The sequence below is a fragment of the Pecten maximus genome, chromosome 4 (genome assembly GCF_902652985.1).
Source record: "Pecten maximus chromosome 4, xPecMax1.1, whole genome shotgun sequence".
Taxonomy (NCBI): Eukaryota; Metazoa; Mollusca; class Bivalvia; order Pectinida; family Pectinidae; genus Pecten; species Pecten maximus.
Window position 1 is genome coordinate 9,213,632 of NC_047018.1, and position 12,739 is coordinate 9,226,370.

Sequence of the window (12,739 nt, forward strand, 5' to 3'; positions counted from 1 at the left end):
TTTTTTACGTCCTTTGGTATGGGGAGATAAGAGGGTTCTACGATTATCAATTTGTGATTTACTGTATCTAATCAATGATGCAGAGGGGAGAGATTGAACGTTAGAATTGGTATCACTGAATATATACACCAATAGATAAGTACGTATTCTTACATACAGACTCATTCATTCAAGCTAGATATATCCTCCGTGTTAAAAAAGAAGATATATAGTGTGTGAAATGTTTACACAAACGTGGATAGGTTGATACAAATCTTCTTAGATTCACCGCAACTCGGCATGCCACGTTTTAGATCTGATGAATAGTGGCTCAGATGTAGAGATCATAATTGAAATGTTATGCTATCATAAATGAAACATTTATCAAACTGATCAAAATAAATTGCTTAAGGCACTTCACAAGTAGTATTTTACATAGATTTAGACCAGTTATTACTTCCATTACTGTCATTGTGTTCCGTAGCATCAATTACGAGTTCTAAAAGGACACAACAGGGGTATGCTGCAGTTTTATAATCATTGTGATGTATTATTTATCTATTTTGTTTTGTAATTATTATGCCATATACTTTGTATCAATCAAGTTTTATAATCATTATGATATATACTTTGTATCTATTCAGTTTTAATAATCATTATGCTATATACTTTGTATCTACCAAGTTATATAATCATTATGCCATATACGTTGTATCTATCCAGTTTTACAATCATTATGATATATACTATGTTTCATTTTTGTTTCAAATTCATGCTAAATGTAGTATTTACATTTGTCTTTTATTCACATTAACAAAAAACAAGTAAAAAGTTAAACAGACTAAAAGTATCCTATTTTTATTATGTAATAGTTTAGTAAGGTGTTGTTATGGATATTTACCTGTGTTGTGTCTAGTTGTGATAAAACATATATCAAATTGAGTTTGGTTATTGTCTAAAATGAAAAATCCTTCAAAATAATTACTCTTTATGTAATATGGATTTAAGTACTGCATATATTTCTTCAAAACAAATTTACAAAATTATCTATATATTTTTGTTTAAATCATGGCAAAATTGACTGAGTGTTTAATCAATACTGAACCAAAACCACTGTAATGAATAGTATTGTACATTTAAAACACATTTTATTGTAGACTTTTAAACCACTGCATGAATTTTCATCAGAAAAATCGCTAAAGTGGATTGAACTGCATGCACTCTTCATGGCCTTACCTATCACCGTGTTAGACTTATGGTGTTGATTTTATTATGTTATCAATAATATTGAAGAAATTGTCAGTATTAACACAGAACCTAATATTCAGCACTATTTGTCCAGTGTATACTGTCCTTGTTACAGCCGGGATAGTTGTAGTTAATGGTAAGGAGAATGTGAACTATCAGTTTACTTTGTCATACACCAGAAATAATCTCATTTAGTTACAAGGTCTATATATACTGAGTCAAACAACAACTCGTTCATTACTTTGTCATACACCAGAAATAATCTCATTTAGTTACAAGGTCTATACATACTGAATCAAACAACTCGTTCATTACTTTGTCATACACCAGAAATAATCACATTTAGTTACAAGGTCTATATATACTGAATCAAACAACAACTCGTTCATTACTTTGTCATACACCAGAAATAATCTCATTTAGTTACAAGGTCTATATATACTGAATCAAACAACTCGTTCATTACTTTGTCATACACCAGAAATAATCACATTTAGTTACAAGGTCTATATATACTGAATCAAACAACTCGTTCATTACTTTGTCATACACCAGAAATAATCACATTTAGTTACAAGGTCTATATATACTGAATCAAACAACAACTCGTTCATTACTTTGTCATACACCAGAAATAATCTCATTTAGTTACAAGGTCTATATATACTGAATCAAACAACTCGTTCATTACTTTGTCATACACCAGAAATAATCACATTTAGTTACAAGGTCTATATATACTGAATCAAACAACTCGTTCATTACTTTGTCATACACCAGAAATAATCACATTTAGTTACAAGGTCTATATATACTGAATCAAACAACTCGTTTACTTTGTCATACACCAGAAATAATCACATTTAGTTACAAGGTCTATATATACTGATTCAAACAACAACGCGTTCATTACTTTGATTTAGACTAATAGCATCGCTTTTTATTTTTTGAATTTGTGATATTACTATTAAACAATGATGTTTTATTAGTTATTTGTCTTTATGCACTACGCATTAAAAAGTGTCGTAATAAAGGAAGAACACATCTGACCTAGCTTTGTGTTTGTCAATATCATTGTAAGATCATGAGAATCGTTTGTTCCACTGAAGTATTGCGTTGGTGTTAAAAGAACCTGGTTTCGTTTTTACACCTTATTCAGGACCGTCCATGTCACCTTTATTAATAAACGTCGTGAAACCTAAAGTTAAGTGACTAGTCGTGTATTATCTCTATACACACAAGTCACGAAGTGTTCAGGAAGAAATCCAGACCATGAATAACACTCATGTGAAATCGACCAGAGTTTATATATACGAGTTAAAAATAGACAGGGGGAATTTTCTCGACCTGTTTTACTAGAGCGTATCAATGACTGGTGTGCACTCCCACAACACGTATCTACAACACTAAACAGTTTACTTTTATCCGGGTTCGTATCTACTGATAACTCCTGCTCCCAGCTTATTAACATCAAAAGACACCCCTTCTTGTATTACAGGCTTTTCCACTGTATTTCCAAGTGCTTTACACGTCAATGCGATCACTGGTACGTCTAACTGTTTAGTGATGAGTAATGAATATACATGGCATTCCATTATCTCATTTTGATTTTTTAATTAAATTAATTCTAACAGCATCAAAGATAAGATAATTATAATTTTATCATTCCAATATACACGTTTAAATATTTTGCTAATGATCATTTTTAATATTTCGTATTTTAAATCAATTCTTTATCATTTAATCAAAAGAATGAAGTTTTCACGTTAAGATATGTTTCCGCGGTTATCCCTGTTTATTCCGTTTGGTTAAGTTACAACACGAAGGAAGGAGCGACACCTATTGCAGTATTTATATATTTACTATTGATTGCGTTTTTCAAAAATATGTCATTAAACAGAAAAAAAGGAGCAATTGCCGAAACCCGGGATCGAACCAGGGACCTTTAGATCTTCAGTCTAACGCTCTCCCAACTGAGCTATTTCGGCTATACGGCCGATAATAGCCGTTTGGAGTAGGCTTGGGAACAGCAGCAATACATATATCGATCATTGTGTTGCTTAACATCAGTCGGTTCTATACATGTACAATGTAGTTGTTTCTATATTGATCGTTGTTTATCACTCATTACATCCACTCAAGCTCTCTAAAACAAGTAGATTCTGTAAAAGATAGAGATACAAAGTCTTACTATAAATATATGATCAACTTGAATTTCATATAATTTCGACCTAAGATTTTAGTCAATTTACATTTAAATAAAGAGTTTTGGTGTCTGCAACATCTGCATTGTAATGGTAAATAAATACCCCCGATTCATGAAATTTGTTTACCTCGTGGGAATCGCATTGTTGACGGAATTATTTGGTGTAAATATTTTGTTTTGTTGATCCTATAATGACGTACAAGTGAGCGAGGAAGCCAAGGTTAACCACGGCTGGGTAGCTTTATGTGTCACGATAACATTGTAAACACGCCAGGTAAGTTGCATATTCCTAATGCAAATTACATTTCACCAACACCAATAAGCATTGGCGGCTTTGCAAAACAAACTTAGCATGTAAGTGTACTAGAAAGTAACAGCCTAAGTGGTTTGTACTAGCCTGCCGATAAACCGATGGACTTATAACACATGCTTCCTTCTGAAAACTTAATACTTTTGTTACTAATTTCTGTTTACCAATAGTTGCAATGAAAAACCAAATCGTTAGGATGAGATCAAAATTTCAAGTTAAGTAAAAATGTGTTTCGAGGTTGATAGATTCCGAACTTTTATGGTCGATATGACATTTCACTTCGCGGTATACTAAACATTAGACTAAAGAGAATGAAAAACCAGAATTTCGAAAACTTCCGTCATGTTAACAGAATAAACTCTATATTCCATGAATAGACTAGTATTGATCATGGAATAAATTATTTGATAAAATAATGATTTTCTACCGAATGTAGTGGTGTAAATCATAAATCGACTGTTAACAGTAAACAAACAATCATTGGTTTGTATTGTTTAACGTCCTAGCAACAGCTATTGTCATTTAACGACGGCAGATAACAATACCGCCTTGTACTAAGAAATGTTTTTGGTTACCATCATGATTTGTCAAAAAATACATATTTTCTAGCTAGTTTAGTTTTGACAACCTAATAATCAAATCAAATCAGTTTATCTAGATGCACAGCGGTATTGCTGCATTTGCCCCTTATATGCCAATTTGAAGAAAACTCCACAAAACATTTCTTGAACTTTTATCATATTTAGTTTGTATTATAATCAAGCAACACTGCTAACTATGGTTGTAAACACGCAAGGCAATCGATCACATTTTAACTAAACCTTTAAAAGGAATGAAGTAGCTTGGGTTTGTTGTTTTTTTAACAATTATTTAAACTTAGTATACCAGACCAGTTGCTGATTCCGTGTTGATAAATTATTTTTCTTTTTAAATAAATTGTTCCCTAGAAAAATAAACCTCATAAATCTTCTTATCATTTCGGTTCGAAAATAGTATTGTATTGCAATAGGAATCTAACTCGTTTTATCTAATTTCCTCTCTTTCTTTATCACAGATCGGTCAATAAGCGTACTAGATAATACAAACAATTATCCCCTGACCTTTCAGATACAGGACTGATTGCCTTGTAGTATCTACCGACATATCTAAATGACTAGATAAGGTTACGTTACGTCAGTGTAGTCAGGCGCGTCCCTGGACACCATTGTGTTCTTACCACTAAACATAATGGCATAATAACAATCCGTAAAAAATGGACTACTCAATTAACTTTTATTAGTAAGGACAGCAATCTGACAGCGGATACGTATTTAATTCTAATCTGCTGGCTTAACTAAAGCATACCAGAGTTGAAGAGATCAGTCCAAAGAAACACTATTTAATTACCATATACGGTGATTCCAAAACTAAATTTTATTTAGGAAACCAAATTGAAAAAGAAAAAAAAAAGAAAAAAGCTAAGGAACTATCCATCGATAACAGTTCAATAAAATGTCGATCGGAAAAATGTTAAACCAATCAAGTGTTTATACTAAAGACAAAAATGTTAAATCGATAGAAAAGACTGAGCCGCGAAAGCCAAGAAATGACATCAAGAAAAAGTGTAAAATAGCAACTGAGGGGTCGCGAAAACAAACGGAAAGACACTATTATCACAAAACATTGTAAAATAGCAACTGAGGGGTCGCGAAAACAAACGGAAAGACACTATTATCACAAAACATTGTAAAATAGCAACTGAGGGGTCGCGAAAACAAACAGAAAGACACTATTATCACAAAACATTGCAGACGACTTAGAAACAGAACTCTAGAAACGTCAACGCCTGATTAACTTAACGCCAAGTGAAGACAAATTTATAAAAATGTATTTGTTTTCCAAACACATTTAATTTTGGGCAATTTAGACCAATTGATAAAGTTATTCATACGAACCCGGTCCAGGTGGTCAGAAAGGACAAGCGTCTCTCTTCTACCTTAGGTGCCGCCAGAGTCAAATCAAGAATGTAGTTCGTCCACTGAAAGTAGTAATTAGTAATAATAGAATGTTATATAGCATCAATTATAATTGAATACTTATATCGTTGAACAGGTTTGTATATGTAATGCATTGTACAATAAGCTAAAAAAAAAATATTTTATTTTGACATTATTATGTAACATTTATAATCTCCTTTTTGCTCTCATACTTTGCATCCCTAACACATTATTTTTAGCTTTCTTACATGGAACTATACCACAGCATCAAAACACACAGCGATAGTGGTCTGTGAGGAAAACCACAAATATGAGGAGCTACAATTAATAAACAAACAATACTTGATGGAAACAACGAGTTCAGGGGGGAAACATCAGCCCCACAATACTGGAGGGAAACATTATCACCACAATACTGGAGGGAAACATCGGCACAACAATACTGGATGGAAACCACATGTTCACATGTTTAGGAGGGAAACATTATCACTACAATATTGGAGGGAAACATCGGCACCACAATACTGGATGGAAACCAAGGTGTTTAGGAGGGAAACATTATCACCACAATACTGGAGGGAAACATCGGCACCACAATACTGGATGGAAACATCAGCCCCACAATACTGGATGGAAACCAAGGTGTTTAGGAGGGAAACATTATCACTACAATATTGGAGGGAAACATCGGCACCACAATACTGGATGGAAACCAAGTTGTTTAGGAAGGAACATCAGCACCACAATACTGGGGGGAAACATCGGCACCACAATACTGGAGGGAAACATCGCCACCACAATACAGGAAGGAAACATCGGCACCACAATACTGGAGGGAAACCAAGGTGTTTAGGAGGGAACATCAGCACCACAATACTGGAGGGAAACATCGGCACCACAATACTGGATGGAAACCAAGGTGTTTAGGAGGGAAACATTATCACCACAATACTGGAGGAAATCATCGGCACCACAATACTGGATGGAAACCAAGGTGTTCAGGAGGGAAAACATTATCACCACAATAGTGGAGGGAAACATCGGCACCACAATACTGGATGGAAACCAATGTGTTCAGGAGGGAAAACATTATCACCACAATAGTGGAGGGAAACATCGGCACCACAATACTGGAGGAAACCAATGTGTTCAGTGGGGAAAACATTATCACCACAATACTGGAGGGAAACCCATGTGTTCAGTAGGGAAACATCGGCACCACAATACTGGAGGGAAACCAATGTGTTCAGTAGGGAAAACATTATCACCACAATACTGGAGGGAAACCAAGGTGTTCAGTAGGGAAACATCAGCACCACAATACTGGAGGGAAACATCGGCACCACAATACTGGATGGAAACATCAGCCCCACAATACTGGAGGGAAACCAAGGTGTTCAGTAGGGAAACATCAGCACCACAATACTGGAGGGAAACCAATGTGTTCAGTAGGGAAACATCAGCACCACAATACTGGAGGAAACCAAGGTGTTCAGGAGGGAACATCAGCACCACCACACTGGAGGGAAACATCGGCACCACAATATTGGAGGGAAACCAATGTGTTCAGGAGGGAACATCAGCACCACAATACTGGAGGAAACCAAGGTGTTCAGGAGGGAACATCAGCACCACAATACTGGAGGGAAACCAAGGTGTTCAGTAGGGAAACATTATCACCACAATAGTGGAGGGAAACATCGGCACCACAATACTGGAGGAAACCAATGTGTTCAGGAGGGAACATCAGCACCACAATACTGGAGGAAACCAAGGTGTTCAGGAAGGAACATCAGCACCACAATACTGGAGGGAAACCAAGGTGTTCAGTAGGGAAACATTATCACAACAATACTGGAGGGAAACCAAGGTGTTCAGTAGGGAAACATTATCACAACAATACTGGAGGGAAACATCGGCACCACAATACTGGATGGAAACATCAGCCCCACAATACTGGAGGGAAACCAAGGTGTTCAGTAGGGAAACATTATCACAACAATACTGGAGGGAAACCAAGGTGTTCAAGAGAGAAACAACAGCATCAAGTTACTGGAGGAGGAACTTTCTGTTCCAGGAGGGTAACCGACCTGGTGTTCAGAAGGAGTAATCAACTTGGTGTTCAGGAGAGTAGCCAGTCTAATGTTCAAGGAGGATAACCAAACTGGTGATTCTGGAGGGTGTATCTATGAAAGTCATATGCAGCATTCATTTCGAAATATTACAGTACCGTGTCTGTCGATTTCCGGTACTGTCTGATACCACATGTCATAAACTAATGACATAAGCACCATTGTCCTAGGACAACAACAGCATGATGCTCCTGGCATCACTGACGAGTCCTAGTGCGAACACTGTATGCTGTATCTAACATCCCTGAAGAGTCCTAAGACAACAGCAGCATGATGCCCCTGGCATCGCTGACGAGTCCTAGGACCAACAGCTGTATGATTTATCTAACATCCATGAAGAGTCCTAAGAAAACAGCAGCATGATGCCCCTGGCATCGCTGACGAGTCCTAGGACCAACAGCTGTATGATGTATCTAACATCCCTGAAGAGTCCTAAGACAACAGCAGCATGATGCCCCTGGCATCACTGACGAGTCCTAGTGCGAACACCTGTATACTGTATCTAGTGCCCCTGGCGAGTCCAAGGACGAACAGCTGTATAATGCCCTAACATCACTGGCGAGTCCTGGGACAACAGCAGCATGATGCCCCTAACATCACTGGCGAGTCCTGGGACAACAGCAGCATGATACCCCTAACATCACTGGCGAGTCCTAGGACAACATCAGCATGATGCCCCTAACATCACTGAAGAGTCCTGGGACAACAGCAGCATGATGCCCCTAACATCACTGAAGAGTCCTAGGACAACAGAAGCATGATGCCCCTAACATCACTGAAGAGTCCTAGGACAACAGCAGCATGATGCCCCTAACATCACTGGCGAGTCCTGGGACAACATCAGCATGATGCCCCTAACATCACTGAAGAGTCCTGGGACAACAGCAGCATGATGCCCCTAACATCACTGAAGAGTCCTAGGACAACAGAAGCATGATGCCCCTAACATCACTGAAGAGTCCTGGGACAACAGCAGCATGATGCCCCTAACATCACTGGCGAGTCCTGGGACAACATCAGCATGATGCCCCTAACATCACTGAAGAGTCCTGGGACAACAGCAGCACGATGCCCCTAACATCACTGAAGAGTCCTAGGACAACAGAAGCATGATGCCCCTAACATCACTGAAGAGTCCTAGGACAACAGCAGCATGATGCCCCTAACATCACTGGCGAGTCCTGGGACAACAGCAGCATGATACCCCTAACATCACTGGCGAGTCCTAGGACAACATCAGCATGATGCCCCTAACATCACTGAAGAGTCCTGGGACAACAGCAGCATGATGCCCCTAACATCACTGGCGAGTCCTGGGACAACATCAGCATGATGCCCCTAACATCACTGGCGAGTCCTGGGACAACAGCAGCATGATGCCCCTAACATCACTGGCGAGTCCTAGGACAACAGCAGCATGATGCCCCTAACATCACTGGCGAGTCCAAGGACAACAGCAGCATGATGCCCCTAACATCACTGGCGAGTCCTGGGACAACAGCAGCATGATGCCCCTAACATCACTGGCGAGTCCTGGGACAACAGCAGCATGATGCCCCTAACATCACTGAAAAGTCCTGGGACAACAGCAGCATGATGCCCCTAACATCACTGGCGAGTCCTGGGACAACAGCTGTATAATGCCCCTTACATCACTGGCGAGTCCTAGGACAACAGCAGCATGATGCCCCTAACATCACTGGCGAGTCCTGGGACAACAGCTGTATAATGCCCCTTACATCACTGGCGAGTCCTAGGACAACAGCAGCATGATGCCCCTAACATCACTGGCGAGTCCTAGGACAACAGCTGTATAATGCCCCTAACATCACTGAAGAGTCCTAGGACAACAGCAGCAGGATGCACTTTTGTATTCGTTATTATGTATATATGTATTCATATTCAAAGGTAATAGACCTTTGGCAAAAACCTATGCGACGCTGTAATTGACGTGTACAGTGAATATTAACCCCAAACTCTGACCTCTGGGAGGACCACCTATCAACTAAATCATAAACAGATTTTTTTTCCCTTTATATTTATGAGGTACCCGCTGACCGTTTATACAAAAAGCACGAATATTTACTGAAGTATGTGAATAGCAACTCAAATAAAAAATGCCTGGGTGATAAATGGGTTAGCGGAGGGACATACCTGTAGGAAGTATGGTTATGGTACGGTTTATCAGATGGGTGAATTTGATGAATTTTTACGAAAATTGAGTGCCTACTACTCAGAACTGGTCTCTAGGGAAAAAAGGTTTGTCAGAAACACACGTACGAAGATGTGCGTAGATGCGAGTTTCATTCTCTACTATTGGTATGTTATTGTAAAATCTTCACGGTTGATGTGACTTTGTTACAAATTCATTATGTACGGACACTTATCACTGCCCTCAAAGAAACAGGTTCGGTACATTATCGCCGACAAACAGACCACACAACGAAAATACGGGAATCCCGTAATGCATTATCAAACGATTCATGTGCCATATCATACTCTTTTGTGTAGATCATAGGAAACCTGAGCGATAATAAATACCGAAAATTATAAATATAAAATCTTAGGAGAAATGATTCCGTGAAAATATGAAGGATTCGGTAAAGTGTTTCGTCATCACAGGTAACTTAGATATGTTTTAGAGATAATATGATAGCTGGCCTTCCCGGCATCGGAATGTACATAATGAAAATGGTAAGATCTTTCAGAAATAATTTACAAAATATTTCGAATCAAAATTAGCGACATATCAAGATGAACTGCTTGGCAATGCGTTTCTCATCGTCCCATCTACAGTAGCATGATACTCACAGGTTGTAAACTCATGTTCTCCAGAATACACTTACCACAAAGTTTCGATATCTATATTTTTTGTTTGTATTTTGTCCTAGTTTAATTGATTTTGAGTTTGAATTACGCTGGTAATTATGTAGGTATTCTTTGATGTTTTCCAAACCGACAGCAAGATTTAAATATTGTACTTTAGGATCATATAAGGTATATAAAGCTCATGCCAGGGAAATGGAGTTTCTGGTAATATTAACATCTGGTATTTGATATAATAGCATCTTAATTCCATGTTTTTATTATACATGTACATTCAAATGGTAGATACTTTATCTTGATACCCAGATTTTCTTGGAGTGGTAATCATTAGTGTATTGTCAATAATTACGGTACAAATTCTTTATCAATGAACAAAAATTGTTTTTGGTATATTGAAATACATTTATGTACGTATAAAATACCTAAGTAATGAGAACAAATATAAAATGATAACCGTTGGTAAACAGTTGATACTGTGGTCAAATTGTAATTATAATAATGACTAAAACCAATAAACACCATAACAATTATGACGGATTTCCATTAGTCAAAGGGAAATAACTATTGAATAACACTAAGTAAACTGTTTATATATCCTTCTCTGAAGCGTCACAAACAATCCAAACAGACTATTCCATTTTATAAGAAAATGTGTCGCTTCCTAACTAGCATTATCCAAACTATTATCATCTATAGATACAACCGATACCAACACAGCTACAGATTATCATCTATAGATACAACCGATACCAACAGAGCTACAGATTATCATCTATAGATACAACCGATACCAACACAGATACAGATTACTATCTATAGATACAACCGATACCAACACAGCTACAGATTATCATCTATAAATATAACTGATACCAACACAGCTACAGATTATCATCTATAGATACTAACCGATACTAACACAGCTACAGATTATCATCTATAATATAACCTGATACCAACATAGCTACAGATTATCATCTATAGATATAACCGATACCAACACAGCTACAGATTATCATCTATAGATACAACCGATACCAACACAGCTACAGATTATCATCTATAGATACAACCGATACCAACACAGCTACAGATTATCATATATAGATACAACCGATACCAACACAGCTACAGATTATCATCTATAGATACAACCGATACCAACACAGCTACAGATTATCATCTATAGATACAACCGATACCAACACAGCTACAGATTATCATCTATAGATACAACCGATACCAACACAGCTACAGATTATCATCTATAGATACAACCGATACCAACACAGCTACAGATTATCATCTATAGATACAACCGATACCAACACAGCTACAGATTATCATCTATAGATACAACCGATACCAACACAGCTACAGATTTTTACTAGTCATCACAAAATAGTCCAGTCTAAATAGGAATCCAACACGAATTCTTCAATTTAGCCATGGTTAGTACATAAACTGGAGCTTATTTGATGAATAAAGTTTTATACACTTACGTTTATAGAAACAATCCAAATGACCTGAACACGATAGTGTAGGTAGTATATGTTAGTAAATCTTAGACGGCTTGTGATTGATTCATCAAATTATCGATTTGTTCGAAAAGGTACAATCATCATAATTCTTTATTCCTCAAAAATATGAGAGTGTATATTACAAGTAATAATAATGAAAGTTAGAAATTATCAGAAAATCATACGATGTACAAATATATCATTAATATAAATTAAATTGTTGATGATGATGACTTCCTCCCATGGTACAGATTTCTAATTCTGATGTCAAAGAAATGGTATTTGGGGTAAAAATAACATCCGATCCTTGATTTGACAGTCAAAGAAATGGTATTTTGGGTAATAATAACATCTGATCCTTGATTTGACAGTCAAAGAAATGGTATTTTGGGTAAAAATAACATCTGATCCTTGATTTGACAGTCAAAGAATTGGTATTTTGGGTAATAATAACATCTGATCCTTGATTTGACAGTCAAAGAAATGGTATTTTGGGTAATAATAACAACTGATCCTTGATTTGACAGTCAAAGAAATGGTAT

At 37.1% G+C, this 12,739-nt stretch overlaps 1 non-coding gene across 1 annotated transcript; it reads right to left on the minus strand.

The window, feature by feature from the left end:
• Window positions 1–3,142: 3,142 nt before the first annotated feature.
• On the minus strand, window positions 3,143–3,215 carry Trnaf-gaa. The gene has a single exon. It is a non-coding gene; the product is annotated as a tRNA-Phe (tRNA).
• Between the last annotated feature and the right edge of the window lie 9,524 nt (window positions 3,216–12,739).